We start from the raw sequence: 16265 nt of genomic DNA on the forward strand, positions 1-16265 counted from the left end.
CTATGTGCCTTGGAGTTTAATCAACACTACGTCCCTGTTTTCAGAATTCAATCTCACTGATAAACAGATCAGACTGGCAGAAAGGGGAGCAGACTACAGTATGCTGAGCATTGAAAAACTGGAAAAATTACCATTCACAGTTGCAGAAAAACCAGCTACTGAGTGGATCATACATGGTAAAATTACTCTGCCTGTTACAACTTTCCATTTTCAGTATTGCCTAAAGCATGTACCAGTAGGCAAATATGAAATGTTGGGTAAAGAATACATCAAGACATCCTGGGATTTACCTTACGCAAATAGATGTTGGAGTGGGGAATGTGAAGTGTTTCTTAGCGGTGAAAACTGTGAACGTGCACTAAGCGGTTCTCTCCTTTGTCAGCGTATTAACTTACATGGGGCCTGTGATGGGTCCACTACAAATTTATCCTGTCACCTGCAAGGTTCACTGGCTGCAGTGATTAATCCAATTTTTGGCCAACTTTCTAATGGGAGTTACATTATGTTGAATGATCACAGCTGCTGTAGCATGTTGCCAGGTATTCCATATCTAGTTATGGTTATATCTAGAGTCACTTGTTGTATGCAAGTCTTGTTTCCACAAATAGGCACAGTCAGGGAGTCACCTTTATGGCCTTCACTGAACATCTCTTCTATACTAATTGATACTCTAAGCAGAATGAAAGGCATTCTTTTACAAAACGCAGTGCCACTGACCTCAGCCAGAGAAACCTATGAGCTCCAAGTCGCAAGGACTTCTGCTGAGATACATACCTTTTTGTATACAAACTGCCCTGTACATTTCTCAGAAATGTTAGGTTGTATATTAAACATGTCTGATACGAGCGGTAATATACATGCATTTAAGACTGTATGTGCAGGACTGTTAGCACCTTTTCAAGCAGTCCTCATCCTATTTTCACACTTCGTGCACTCTGTGTTTGGCAGACTGCCGCTCCTTTTAGCACTCGTTGCAGGGATCCTGTTTTTGCTCCTACTGCTACGATATGGCAAGCCACATCACCAGCGTCACTCCAGGCACCAGAGAGAGAGCTCTGTTGGAGATGAAGTGCCGTGAGCGGATCATCCAAATTTTGGGTTTACCTCGTCTACGAGAATTAAATATCACATGGTTTCTGTCATTCAGACCAATCTGGCAAGATTGCATCTAACCTGTTCTACACTGCCTGCTCTGTGGTGAAGAATGCGTGCTAGACATCTGTCTAACACTCCCATCAGTCATGGCTATGGATATCGATAATATGCTGGACCCGGTCACGGCCCATGCTCTGTGTTGTCCCCAGCGGCTACCAATCCTGATGACGGCATTCATTGAGATCTCACAGACGCAAATTGCTACTGCTAAGGTACGAGAGGAAACATCAGGCACCCAGGTAACATCCGATTCGAACATTGCTGATGCAACCCATGCTAAAGGCGATAGTTCACATCTATGTGCAATTAATCTTCTAAACGAGGTATTCCAACTTTCACCAACTTTTTGTCTATAGGATTAGAAGATTTTATGTTTTCTCCAGGCCCACACACTGACTTTTGAGTCAGGCGCAGAGTGTTCCGATGAGACTCTGAATTTGGCCTTCTTCTTTTCAGACAAGGGACTAACTTTGCAAATTTTTTCCTATGATTACATTTTTTTTCCAAATTTGTATTTTGTTTTTCATTTTTTGGCACAGTAATCTGCTTATAGTACAACTATCCATAGAGAACAGAATTCTTTGGAAATCTTCCAGGGACATTATGCCACCGTATCATATCAACAATTGATTTTTGTTAACCTGATATGAAATGATTTTGGCCCTTTTTTTCTTCTGTATTTAACGAGCCATTTCATTATGTATATATTTCTGGTTCATTCTTTTTAGCATTTCCGATGCACACAGATGCTTAGAATGCTTAGAATGAAATATCGCTTTTAATATGTACAGCACCTTATGCATAGCAATGGTTTTGTAAATGCATTTTTAGGACATATGTTTTTAGATATGTTTTAGCATGTTTGTATGTTTGAGATTTAGTAATGTCGTTCATACGAAACTGGAGTGGGTGTTGTGTGTAGATTTAGATTCCGTATACAGGTTTCCCAATTTATGCCCTTATATAGGTACAATTCATATTGCCCTTATTTAGGCATAGAAAATCCAGCCCTTATTTAGGCACTGTCCATGCTATCCAAATACAGGCATGGTCTCCTACATCCGTCAATCCACGTCACAACGAATTCTTGGGAAACCAGACTCTTAAGCCTTTAGGAATTTCCCTTGATTGGATATTGATTTCTCCAAGAACTCATTTAGTATGCATGAACATCTATTCCTTAGGAGTTCATTCATGACGTTCCGATGCCCGACTTTTACGTCAATACAGGCATTCCTAAACACCTTCGAGGTATAAATTTACCTGCACTTGCCTTGGCAAACCACGGTTCCAGTACGGTCCAGTTCGACTGCCTACTTGTGGTTTGCCACAGCAAGTTCGGTAGGAGATCGTGTTCCCACCTGATGCACTGACCAGACGCTGTCATCCTCCTCGCAGAGAATCCAGCTGCAGTGTTTCTGACTCCCCTTGTGGGGAGTTAGATATCGAGTCCCGGAAAGAGATTCCAACCTCGCACATTCTAAGGTATGGAGCCGACTAGGACTTAGAGAAACTTTTGGCAACTCTTGGCAAAACTTAAAAGTATATCTAGCTATACTTTAGAAAACAGCACCTACTTCTTACCTCGTACTACACTTAGGTTAGGTACACTGGGGTAGAACTATTTAGAAGCATCAGATGAGTATCCACATTTTAGCTTGTGTTATTTATGTATGTATTTTATGAATATATGTCATAGCTACAAACCATGCTATTGCAGTATTATTTTATCTTACTGCTAACCCGGTACGTATTGCACTTCGCATCCTGTCTTACGTTTGTAGCAGTTCATATCTCTTCCATGAGAAATAAGACAGTTCAATAAACCCTTTTTTATTGAAACTCCCGTCTCTCTATTTCTGTGCAACTCTGTAGAAACGAAGCATGCATGCTTGACTGAGTGAAACTGTTATCTATTGTTTCCACAATTCTGAGATTGTTCTGATTCTAAGGGAAACAAAGTTGTCATGTTCATGCGGTTGTCAGAAACAAATCCCTTCTTGTATATTCGAGAATTTTCTAGTGACCTCTGAGTTAGCTGGCACACACAAGTAATTACGTTTAATGTACTCGATAGAGACATACTGACCTCAGTCCTATGTCAAAACTATAGTGTATATTATTACAATACGCAGAGTCTATCAGGGATATAGGAACTACACTACAATATTACCTACCATATCAGCGGATGGCTGACTATAATAAAGGCAGACCATAACTGTTGCAATAATATAACAGTCCAGGCCCTGATGAAGTCATTGGTTATTACCATTTGACGAAACACGAGTTGGCAAGAACTGTGGCTGTAGGTTGTATCAGCGAAGGTTGCTCTTGAATTTTTTTAGTCTTCTGAAGAAACATTTGACAAAATAAAGACCAGTGGGCTTACATCTGAGACTACTATTGATTACATGAACTCATATGTTAGATCTGGGGGTCTCTAGTTGGCAGGGTAGGTACCACTGTCCAAGTAGGGACCCTTGCTTCTAGTCAGGGAAAGGGGGATACACTGTTAAGATAACCCCTGCTCACCCTCTAGGTAGCTTGGCCTGAATAGTCTAGGCTATCAAAGGCAATGTGTAAAGTATTTGTACCAACACTCACAGTAACACAGTGAAAACACCACAGATTTACTCCACACCAGTTTTAGAAAAATAAGGTATCTTTACTAAAAACTTCACAAGACCAAATACTACAGACAAACCAACATATAATTCAAAAAGGTTACTTTAAAGATAGTTCAAGAGTTTGCAGAAAGTACTCCAGGATGTAAAAGTCAGTGTCCTGCACAATGCGACTCTCAATGCACAAAATGCGACACTTTCGTGCCCAACAGTACCTGTAGTTGCGATAAGGTTCCCAAAAGCTATAACAAGGAAGCTTGCAAAGGCGATGCGATACTCCTGAGATCCTGGGGAGGCTTTGCAGCAGCCCTGCTTCACGCAGCAGAGGTGGATGCGCCGGCTCCGATCTGTAAGGGGAGGATGCGATGACTTTGGCCTTCGTTGCGTAGGTTTCTTAGGGGGAAACTTCACGCACAGGTTCGATGCGACACTCTTCGATGTGGTGCGATGCGTGGCGCAGCGTTGCCTTCCAGCGCCGCAACTCTCGATGCGCCACGGAACGGGACTCTGCGTCGACGCACCCGATGACTGGAGACTTTCCACGCACCGGCAGTGGTGCGGCTCGCAAACTGGTTCTGCGACAACCCTCGCACTGGCAGGAATCTTCACGCTTCGGGACGATGCTCGACGCACTCGGCGATGCGGGGACCCTGCGTGTTGCGATGGTGCCGCGATGAAATTTTTCCTCTCACTCTCGTCTTGCGACACGCAATCGGATGATGCGTCGGGTACCAGTCACTCTTGTTCACGCTTCTGCTTCCCAGCTCCCAAACACAGCAATACAACCTCCTGAGGCCCCAAGACTGGGCAAGCACTCCAAGGCAGGTCAGAACTCTCTCAGCAGAGTTCCAGGGGAGCTGGTGGTGAAGTCCTTTTGTTCCTGGGACTTCTTAACAGGGAGCCAGCTCTTCTCGGGCCCTTGGAGATCAGAATCAAAAGAAGGGGACACAGCAAAGTCCTTCCCCTCTCCTTGGCAGCAAAGCAAAACAGCAAGCAGGCAGTCTTCTCCTCTTCAGTCCTTTCAGCTTTCTCCTTGGCAGAGGTTCCTTCTTAGTTCCAAAGTGATCTAAAGTTTTAGGTGTCTGGGGTCCTCTTCTTATACCCCTCCAAGTCTTTGTCTCTCTTTGTTCCAGTGGGGGGATTCCCCTGCTCAAACCGGTTCCTGGGTGTGCTCTGCTCTGGAGCACCTGGTTCCTTTCAGAGTGAGGGGCAGGGTTGTTGGACGCTCAGCAGGAGGTGGAGTCTTCTTTGTGCCAGCAGAGGCAGAGTCCTCAGCCTGGCCAGCAGGGGGTGGAGCCAGCTTTGTGTTTGTCAGGGGCAGCCCTATTCAGACCCAGGGACTACTCCTCCCACCCATCTAAAGCAGATCTCCCTATTCACCCTGCTGCTGACTCATCCAGGCTCCTGGAGCCACCTAGCGCATCACCTGACACCAGTCAGCCAACCAGCACACAGGCACACAGGAAGGTTAAACAGGCGAATAGCTACTTTCTAAAAAGTGCTATTCCCACACAGTGAATTTAAAAACCATCTTGCTAAAAAGATGTATAATTAAATTCTGAACATAGAGATACCAAACTTGGATTTTCTATCTTGCCCTTATGGGAAGATAGGCATGTAAACAGCCTTCCCCATTCGATCCTATGGGCAAGATAGCCTCTCAGCAGTGAAAAACGAAAATGGCTGTAATTCACTACCAGGGCATGTTACACACCTCAGTACATGCCCTACCTTTCAGATACACTGCACCCAGCCCAGGGGAGTACCTAGGGCCACCATAGGGATGCCTGACATGTACAGAAAGGGAAGGATAAGGCCTGGTCAGTGGGTGCACTGGCCAGGTCGACATGGCAGTCCTGGACTGCACATAGGCACTGCAAGCAGGCCTAAGACATCATTTTAGCGCTACTCCTGTGGGTGGCACAATCAGTGCTGCAGCCCACTAGTAGCATTTGAATCACCAGCCCTGGCACACGCAGTGCACTTTACTAGGGGCTAACAGGTGAAACAAATATCCCAATCATGGATAACCAATCAATATGACAATTTATACAGAGAGCATATGCACTTTAGCACTGATCAGCAGTGGTAAAGTGCTCAGAGTCCTATTGCCAACAACCACAGGTCAGAAAAAATAAAGGAGGAAGAAGCAAAAAGTTTGGGGATAACCCTGCAAAAAGGGCCGTTTCCAACACTCATGTTTTGGAATTCTACTATTTGCTCAGGAAACTGATTTTGTAGTCCATTAAGTATTCAGCACACGTACGTAAGCGATCATGCACATTTGACTTTGGGAACTGAGATTCGAACACAATTCTCCTCTCAAAGGTCTCTAAAACTTATTTATGGTCCGGCAAATGTAAACCACAAATCAGGCAGGATTCACTGGAATTCGAAAGCAATTAACAAAATGAACATTGCAATTTCTTCCTTTAAACCAAATTTATAAGTGAAAAAACCATGACCCCATAACCAGATTCGAACATACAGTGCAATCGATTGTGGTAACCCTTCAGGCAAATACAATTAGCAAAGATAATGGTAAAACTGTCCACAATGGAAAGCGAACAGACCACCAGTCAGTACACTTCAATAAACTGACCAGAATACAATTCCTATCATTCAGTGCAACAAGACAAAAAGAAATAATAATGTTGAAATTATTCCGTCAACAAATTAAATCAACATTGTAGTAAAAAGTGGAAACAATAAGGCCTTCTAGAACATAGTATCTACACAAATGGGGATAAGAAAGTCAACTCTAGCATCGCCAGTTCCACCATCCGAATGGGAGAAACATATCCTAAAACTATATAAATGTAACAGTGAAATACAAGCCTCTTCTAGCCAGTGCCCCAATCGAAAGGGTGAATCTGACCAGGGCATGTTAACTATTTCAGCTACACAGATTGTCACTTTTATTAAATCTGCCAGATCATCCGCAGCAATGGGTCCAGATAACATTCCGATCAAAGTTCTTCAATCAAACTCAGAAGTCTGGAGCAAATTCTTAATTCCTCTTTTTCAGTACTGCTTTGACACTAGGCATATACCAAAATCCTGGCAAGGGAGTATTGTGTTCCCCCTTATCAAAAAAAGGCTCTAGATCAAATCCAATTAATTATTGACAAATAGCCCTTTTAGATGCCACTGGAAAGATCTTCGCAGCATACATAGTGGACCATCTAGAAGATTGAGCATTTTAGAACAATGTGATTCCTATGACACAGGCTGGCTTTTGCCCAAAACATGTAGTCACGGACAACATTGCTATCCTACAGACTGTTCTTGATAAGTATGTAGTGGAAAAATCACAAATAGTTTTACTGCGCTTTTATTGATTTTTTCAACTGCTTTTGATAGCGTGGATAGGCCAAGGCTATGGGAATAGTTAGAGAGTTTAGGGATACCCGACTCACAATAATCATATCTTTGTATACAGCAACATGGCGTAGAGGGAAAATGGGGGGAGATAGGTGCTTAACCAGTCCAATCCCCTTGATGAATGGTTTGAAACAAAGATGCCTCCTCGCCTCCCTGTTATTCTCCATTTATATAAGTGTTCAGCTTGGGTTTTCGGATCAGATAGAACCCGCTCATCAGAGCCTCACTAACCCAGCCAGAACGTTACCCCCTACCTAGAACCTATTTACAATAGTGCAACCACATATATCTACCACCTAAGGACAGGGGATTCCTACTATACATACCAAGACCTCTTATAATCGGCGGCCTCGCGATCCCATACGGATCCAGACCTCTCTGCCCATACGACAGTATCACAAGTGGCGGCCTCGCGATCCCATACGAATCCAGACCTCTCTGCCCATACGACAGTATCACAAGTGGCGGCCTCGCGATCCCATACGAATCCAGACCTCTCTGCCCATACGACAGTATCACAAGTGGCGGCCTCGCGATCCCATACGAATCCAGACCTCTCTGCCCATACGACAGTATCACAAGTGGCGGCCTCGCGATCCCATACGAATCCAGACCTCTCTGCCCATACGACAGTATCACAAGTGGCGGCCTCGCGATCCCATACGAATCCAGACCTCTCTACCCAGACGGCAGTCTCAGCACAAGTGGCGGCCTCGCGATCCCATACGAATCCAGACCTCTCTACCCAGACGGCAGTCTCAGCACAATCGGCGGCCTCGCGATCCCCTACGAATCCAGACCTCTCTGCCCATACGACAGTATCACAAGTGGCGGCCTCGCGATCCCATACGAATCCAGACCTCTCTACCCAGACGGCAGTCTCAGCACAAGTGGCGGCCTCGCGATCCTATACGAATCCAGACCTCTCTACCTAGACGGCAGTCTCATACGACAGTTCATCCTATGATCACCATAACATACAAAAAGGGAATCAGTCTCACTATTCATCAGATCACACAAGGATTGCCAGTTCGAGCATAGCCTGTTCTCAGGTTCGAGGGGCTCCTCTTTCCCTTATTCAGTTACCACTTACCTGATCAGGGTTAACATCTGTTCATGTAGCCGCAGCTGACTAGAAGAATAGGCTACCCTCTCATACAAGAACACGCAGCACATGTTGGTTCACTACAAACTGGGTACTTTATTACTCATTACATACGCAATCACATAACATTACAATATAACACATAACCTGCAAAGAAAAGTGAAAGATTAAGTTGTACACTCTAATAAGAAAGGGTCGACATCACCTTAGTAGTATGTAGCCTGCACTCAGTGGTCATCTAGGTTCCCTTCTCGTCTGTGCCTCGGCTCGCCTGGAGTCACCCTTCTCCGAGTCACTGGGACCTCTTCCTTATCGGCTACTCTCTCCTCTCTGGCTATTCTGCTAGGAGAGCATCTGTCTCTCGGTTCTTCTCCGCCTTCAAGATGGCGTCTGTCTTCCCTGGAATAAGTAGTAGCTTTACTGCTAACGGCTAGATGCCGCCTACGGACTGAACATGTAACTGCCTCAGACTTTCACTAATATAGAGGTGCGTTTCCTCATGGAAAATTCCGGCCTGTAACCTGCCGCCCACCAAATTCTTGTACCTCCCCGTACCAAGGACACGTTCCCAGCCGGCCGGCCTGATGTAGTGTCTTCGGCATGAAGAAAAATACAATCCTTCGATAAGGGCCGGCCTGAACCGGTTCTCTCCAAGCGAATAACACCTCATAACTAAAACATTACATTTGACCTAGAAGCATCCCAAGCTGCCGGAGCAGAAAGAAAGATGGAGTCTCTCCCGTTTGAGGCCTACCAGGCCTGAATTCAGCACGGCTCCATGAAATACCCTCACTACAGGACAGGTTATCCCTAATACTAACGAATCTATCCCCTAGGCTATGTGTGCAAGCCCTGATCTATGGGGAAGAGCACAGAATCATGTCGAAGTGCCTAGTAAATAGGCTCCATTCACTACTCTAACCCTTAGACTTGAATGATAAGAGACTGAAGTCACATTCCATCATTGTTCCTCACAAGAAGGCCGGGAAAATCGAGCAGAACATTTCACCCTTGACTTCAGTCTATTATACATTCATTAAACAGAACTAATATCTGTGGAAGAATAATATGAAACAAGACTAACTGATCTATGTCTAGTACCAGGTGTGCAGAATTGAAGTAGTGAAGGAATACACTGAATAAAGCAACAGATAGAAATCAAAATGCCGATAGTAATCAGAATACCTCCTAATATCTGACGTAACATATGCAAATCAGGTAACCAATTAAAGAGCCAGTCAAACCAGCCCTGGTCAATGTGTTTTCTAACTTCCTCTGTTAAGTCATGTAGTTTATCAATGTGAGCTTGAATGGATTTCGTATGATCCGACAAGTTAAAACAACAAAGACCCTCAAAATCAGAACAATCGGGTCCATGTTTAAGCAAAAGATAATCAATGGCCGCTCGATTTTGCAAGATAGCTCTACGTTCACCCTGGGCGTCTAATAGCATGTCAGACAGGACTGTAGAAGTATGATTGATGGATTTTACCATCCAGCAGGCCATTTTCCCAATAGATTTGGCATTATAAACTGCCAAAGCAGGAACACCAACAATTGAAATAGCCAGGCTAAGGTATTCAGACTTGGAATATAAATGCAAAGATGAGTCACAATCCTCCTGTAACCTCACTGTATCTCGAATCACACGAGAGTTGGCATTCGGATGTGAAGAAAACATTAACAAGCTCAGTCTAGTAATGGCACAAGGGCCTCCAGAAATATTTGCGGGAATATATGGCCAGGAAGTATTACCACATGAGAAAAGCCATCCGGCAGGTAGGAACATCGTGCGATAATGACTGGGGGTAACTACCAAACTCTTGCAAGTCATGTTATTCTGAACAGAAGTACATGTTTTCGGTGTCCTTTGAAGGCACAAAGTTCGTTCATGAGCGGTGAATGAAGTGGCACCTTTCAATTTTAAACGCATACATTCAGAAATCGCACTAGGATCACAAGTAAGGAAAAAACACAAATCACCCTGTGTGATATTATAGGTAACTATTTGGGACTGGATGGGGGGTATCGGGTCTGACAGTACAGTACACAAGGGGCAATACTCATGGGCAGCAAAATCGCCCAGAAGAACATTGGGGCGAGCATTTGATATATTAAAAATATGAGTCAAAGTCTCCAATGAAGCAGGGACAGCAACTAAACAAGTCGCTAGAATGTCCGTCACCGATCTCATCGGTGTCAAGCAGAAATGAGGGGCTTTAGTCACTTGTTTGGCTAATGTAATCCAAAAGTTCGACGACGAATCCCACGCAGCGAAGGAACGCGACACTCGGGTTCTCAACTCAGCCCGGGTTGATGGGATCCCTCCTCTCTCGTCGTACCAGCCCAAAAGGAGTCCAACGCCGACACATCCTGCAGCAACAGTCCGAAGAATGATCTAAAAGAGAATCAAATACAGGCATTATTCATTCTCGTAAGTAACATTTGTCAGCCGGGACTGCTTCCCAGCTATCTTTCCCTGGTCTCATAACTAAAATGGTGTTGTCTTGACCGGTTGCAATGACTTCTGTTTGTTCAGGGGGATTCTTAGGCGACTGCACCCAAACTCTGGCCCCAGGATTATCTGTGGAGCCAAAACCTTTCTGGCCTCGTACAGTTAGCAACGTTGGGGCAGTGCCTTTTGTGATCTCACCACTGAAAACAGGCATTATTAGCAATTGAGCCACTCGGTCAGTTTGATGTATCAGTCAACCTCACTGCTATTCAGCAGGAGCACCTTAATCTCTCCCTGATAATCACTATCAATGATTCCTCCAAGCACCTGAATGCCTTTTACAGCCAGCCCCGATCTAGGGGCGATTAATCCGAAATTTCCAGTTGGTATATGAACACCAACACCAGTTTCAATGATGACTCGATCCTTACTTTTTATAACGGTGTCATCCATGGCATGCAAGTCTAAACCTGCCGACCCTGGGGTCGCTCTACATGGAGCCAAAGCTCCGGGAGTAATCTCCCAGTACATCACAGTCTCTCTGATTTCATTGGGCTTAGCATCAACATTCGGAGGAAACAAACGCATAAGTGGGGATTCAGCATTTAGAAAAGGACGGTTATTCAAAATCAATAGCGCTTGAGGCAAAAAGTCTCGCCAATTCTTATACTTGTCATCTGTTAATTTACGTAACTGATTTTTCAGCAGGCCATTCAACCTCTCCACAAGACCCGAGGCCTGTGGATAATATGGTATATGAAACACCCATTCAATATTGTTTTCCACACAGAATTCCTGTACCAATCTTCCACGAAAATGGGATGCATTATCAGATTGATTTTGGAATGGCACACCATAATACATCATAATCAATTCCACTGTTTTAATAGTATTCAATTGGGTAGCTTGCTTACAGGGAAGGGCCACCAACAGGCCACTGTATGTATCAACAATAGTGCAAACATATTGACAATTCCTACTCATAGGAAGTGGACCAATGTAATCAATCTGCCAAATTTGAGCGGGTAATTTCCCGCGATGTAAATGACCTTTAACAATTTGGGGCACTTTGCGCTGCCTGATATGCTGACAAATGGGACAATGTAGAATAACATTTTTAATTAAATCTAGGGGAATATAAATTCCTCGATCAGCAGCCCACCTGCTAGTGGCTTTCTCTCCAAAGTGTCCTGCTTTCTGGTGGGCCCATTTCGCCAATCCCGCAATATCAGAATCTTGCCTGTCCACCACTGCCTCAGCAATTTTAGATTTCTCATCTGCAATGTTATGAAAGAATTTGTCAAGAGAGTCTATCGGGGTATGAGCATCCACATGGAAGATTGTAACAGTACTCTGTGGGAGCATTTCCCAAATCTCCTGCCATAATTCTTTTCCCCACAGTTCTTTTGAATGGATTTTCCAACTATGGGAATGCCAAGTCGGTAACCAAACTGCCAGTCCATTGGCAGTAGACCAAGAATCGGTGAAAATATGACATGTGCCAGGTAACTCTTGTTTCAGAACTTGATAAACAGCATAGAGTTCAGCAAATTGACTGCTCTTACCCTCACCAGTTGTACTCAGCAATTTTTGTGTGATCGGATTATAGGACACCGCCTTCCAATACCGTTTTGTCCCTATGAACCTTGCTGAACCATCCGTAAACCAGACATGGTTTCTGTCCTCTGCGGACAAATCATCAAAAGGTCTACCCCACTGAACAGGAGACTCCTGTACTAAAGGTACGGAACATTCACTCTCAGTCTCAGTCGATGGCGCCCGTGCCACCTGCTCATGCAAAGATGCAACTCCTTTTTGTCCCACACGTGCCCTGTCTTGTATATACCATTTCCATTTAATCACACTCGCCTCTTGAGCGTGTCCAATTCGGTGAGTTTTCGGCGAACTCATAACCCACTGCATGATAGGAATTTCAGGTCGCAAAACTATATCATGTCCCAAAGTCAATTGCTCAGTATCCACCAGAGCCCAATAACATGCAAGTAACTGTTTCTCAAAAGGTGTATAACGCTCACCAGCATCAGGTAACTTTTTGGTCCAGAAACCTAACGGTACTCTACTCTTGCCTTGTTTCTGCCACAAACTCCAATTCGCATAAAGGCCTTGTACAGACACATTCAAATCCACATCACCATCACATACAGGCCATAAATCCAGAGCATGCTGAATTGCTTCTTTTGCCAGACTGAACGCATCTTGCTGTGGTTTATCTCATTCAAATGCATTCTTTTTACGAGTGACACGGTACAAAGGGGCCAATATTTGACTCAAATGAGGAATATGCTGGCGCCAAAAACCAAACAAACCAATGAAGCTTTGGGCTTCTTTCCTGTTCCTCGGAACTGCAAAATCAAGAATTTTCTGTTTAACCTGAGGGATCACTTCTCGGTGCCCCTCATGCCAATTAATACCCAAAAATTTCACAGCCTGGGACGGACCTTGTAATTTATCCGGGTTGATTTCCCAACCTTTCCCACGCAGGCACTCAATGACTCTGTCCAATTGGGTCTGAACTTCCTCTTGTGTTTCACCTTGGATCAAAATATCATCAATATAGTGACATATCTGAATTCGCGGATGAACCGGTACCTCAGCCAAATGCTCTGCCACCAGCCGGTGACATATCGTAGGACTATGCACATAGCCCTGGGGAAGACTTCTAAACGTCATCTGACGCCCGTTCCACGTAAAACTGAATTGTTCCTGACACTCAGGGGCAATCGGAATCGAAAAGAAAGCATTAGCAATATCAATGGACGCATACCATGTACCTGGATGTTTTTGGATTCTTTCAATTAGGGTAATAACATCCGGTACTGCAACAGTCAAAGAGGGTGTGTGTCTATTCAATTCTCGATAATCAACAGTCATGCGCCAAGAATTATCACTCTTACGTACAGGCCAAACAGGATTATTCCAAGCAGAAGTAACTGGGGTTATAACTCCTGCATCCACCAACTCCTGAATAGTGGTACTAATCTCTTCATGACCACCTGGAATACGATACTGCTTCTGACGAACCACTTTTGTCGCCTGGGGAACTTTTATGGGGGCATTCTTAAACGACCAACCCGTACAGGCCTGGACGATATATAATGTTTAGTTTCAAATTGGTAACATCCATCATCTAAGTGCAAAGTCATTCCTTTCAAAATATCAATTCCAATTATGAATTCTAAGAGTGGCACCACTAATACAGAGTATTCTTTTCTAGGAATTCTACCTATTCTCATTTCAAGTAAAGTTTGAACTGCGGGAGTTTCCTTTCCACCTAATCCGGTAATTGTAAAAGGCTGACCTTTAAACTTCTTTGATTTTCCATGAATAAGAGTGGCCTCCGCTCCTGTATCTACCAATGCTCGGGCCCTTTGGATATTACGATGTCTCCAATAAATATCAATATCTACATAGGGTCTATTATCTCTGTGAGCCCATCTGTGTACTGGAGCTTGACCTATTTCCTAGTCATCTTTACTGCGTTCTGTGTACCAGGATAAATCAGGATAAAGACTCTCACGTTTCCCAGGTATCGATACCTCCTGTTCATATCCATCTCCATTACGAAATGGATTCCTGTTCTCTGCATTGTACTGCGGGTTTCGATCGGCCAATATGTGTCGATCCTCTCTCCTTCTCAAATCAGGGGATTGATCCCTATCATCTCTACGTCTGCTGTTAACATAATCATCTCTCCCCCTCTCTCTTTCCCCCTCTCTCTCCCTGTCTCTCTCACGACGGGGGGACAAATCACGTACATAACGTCGATCATCACGACGATCAGAGCGCCCACGGCGGTCGTCATCACCGCTACCGTCAGAAAAACCACGATCACATTCAGTTGTCCGAACACGCCGGGCACCCTCCTTTCGATCCAAGCCACGTTTGCGAAACATTTCCCACAAACGAGAAGTAGTCTCACCATCAATGTCCTCCTTCCGCACACCATCGGCCATAAGATCAAAAAACATATCACGTCTAGTAAGTTTATTGTCACCAGGAGTACGAGTGTCAGGCCGGGACTGCCGTTCAGGTTTAAACCACTCACCCAACTCACTGAGTTGGCGTACCGATTCCAGCACCACAGATAACATGTTACCAGTCTGATTAATCAATAAAGTCATCATGACCTGCTTATAAGCAACAGGGGAAGAACGAATAATACGATTCCGCACAGAAGATGTCAAGAAACCATCAAGCAACCTGTCAGCAGTATTTAGAAAAATTGCCGTTTTCATCACCTCCTCTTTGAGACGTTGCGCAGCATCGCGCAAAGTATACCATGGTTTGTCATTCACAGGCCAGTCAGACTCAGTAGGATATTTTTGATTACAACCCTCAGTCGCCAATTGAAGCAAAGAAATTTGACCACCAACATTAAAGTTACGAAAATGATCCTGTACAGTAGAATCCGAACTCAAGGAACAAAACTTCAAACAATCGCCAGCATCCAACATAATGCCAGCAGCGCCCGCCCAGTTCATAAAGGCGCACCATCCATGTGAGTAAGGTCTCACCAGCTCGCTGCCGAAATCGCTGCAAAATATCACTAATTTCTTGTTGAGTAAAATCCTCCAAAGAGTCTAAAGCAATACCATTCGGAGCACCGGGAGCCTGCTGCAACTTCCGCCGAAAAACTGGATGCACCGAGACCGCGGGACGAGCATCACAAGGAGCTCGACCAGTACACGTAGAGGAACAATCAGTGTAAGAAGCATCGACCCCGCTCGAAGGACGAGCGCAATCACGGGGTGCACCATCAGAGGCGCAAGAAGCAGACTTACAATCACGGCCGGAGCGAGAGGACTCGCGCTTGGCAGACTCCTCACCCGAGGAAGGAGAATCACTCGAGTTCCAGATATTACCATCCCATTCATCAGGATTCCAATCCAGTCCGGCTTTCGCCACGACCAGACACACCTTTCGCGTCGAAACCCGACCACGCCGATTCTTGTATTTATAACGAGCAATTCGCACAGCCGCCCTCTCGGCAATAGTTTGGTACGTCTCAAGTTTATCAGCAAGCAACTTATTTTGACATCGCAACAAAGTATGAGCATTCTGAATCTCAACAAAGTTCGCTTCCAAATCCTTATGCAAGTTCTGTAACTTCAACAACCTCTCATGCAGAATCCTGTACGCAGACAGAACAATCCAACCTCTGCGCCCCAAAACGGGAAGCACATCACCCTTAGATACCGGCGCCTTCTGTAAACAAGTAATCACTTTAGCCGGCTCCGCCAGCTCCAAAAAAGAATTCCAATTCTCACTCAAACCAGTAGAATCAGCCCACTCACGGGCTAAGGCTTCATAAGGCGTTGAATCCCAGCCGGGAATATCAACGGGCAACTTAAAAGTAGATTTCGACTTTCTAGAAAACATCTCGGAAAAGAAAGAAAAAGAGAAAAAGAGAAAGAAGAAAGAAGAAAAAGAAAAAAAAACTACACTCACAATTATATAGAAATAATATACAAACGAAACCACGCACGCGCCGAAAGCAAACACGATACAACCACAACGCACA

Source organism: Triturus cristatus, chromosome 1_2 (assembly GCF_964204655.1).
Source record: "Triturus cristatus chromosome 1_2, aTriCri1.1, whole genome shotgun sequence".
Lineage (NCBI taxonomy): Eukaryota > Metazoa > Chordata > Amphibia > Caudata > Salamandridae > Triturus > Triturus cristatus.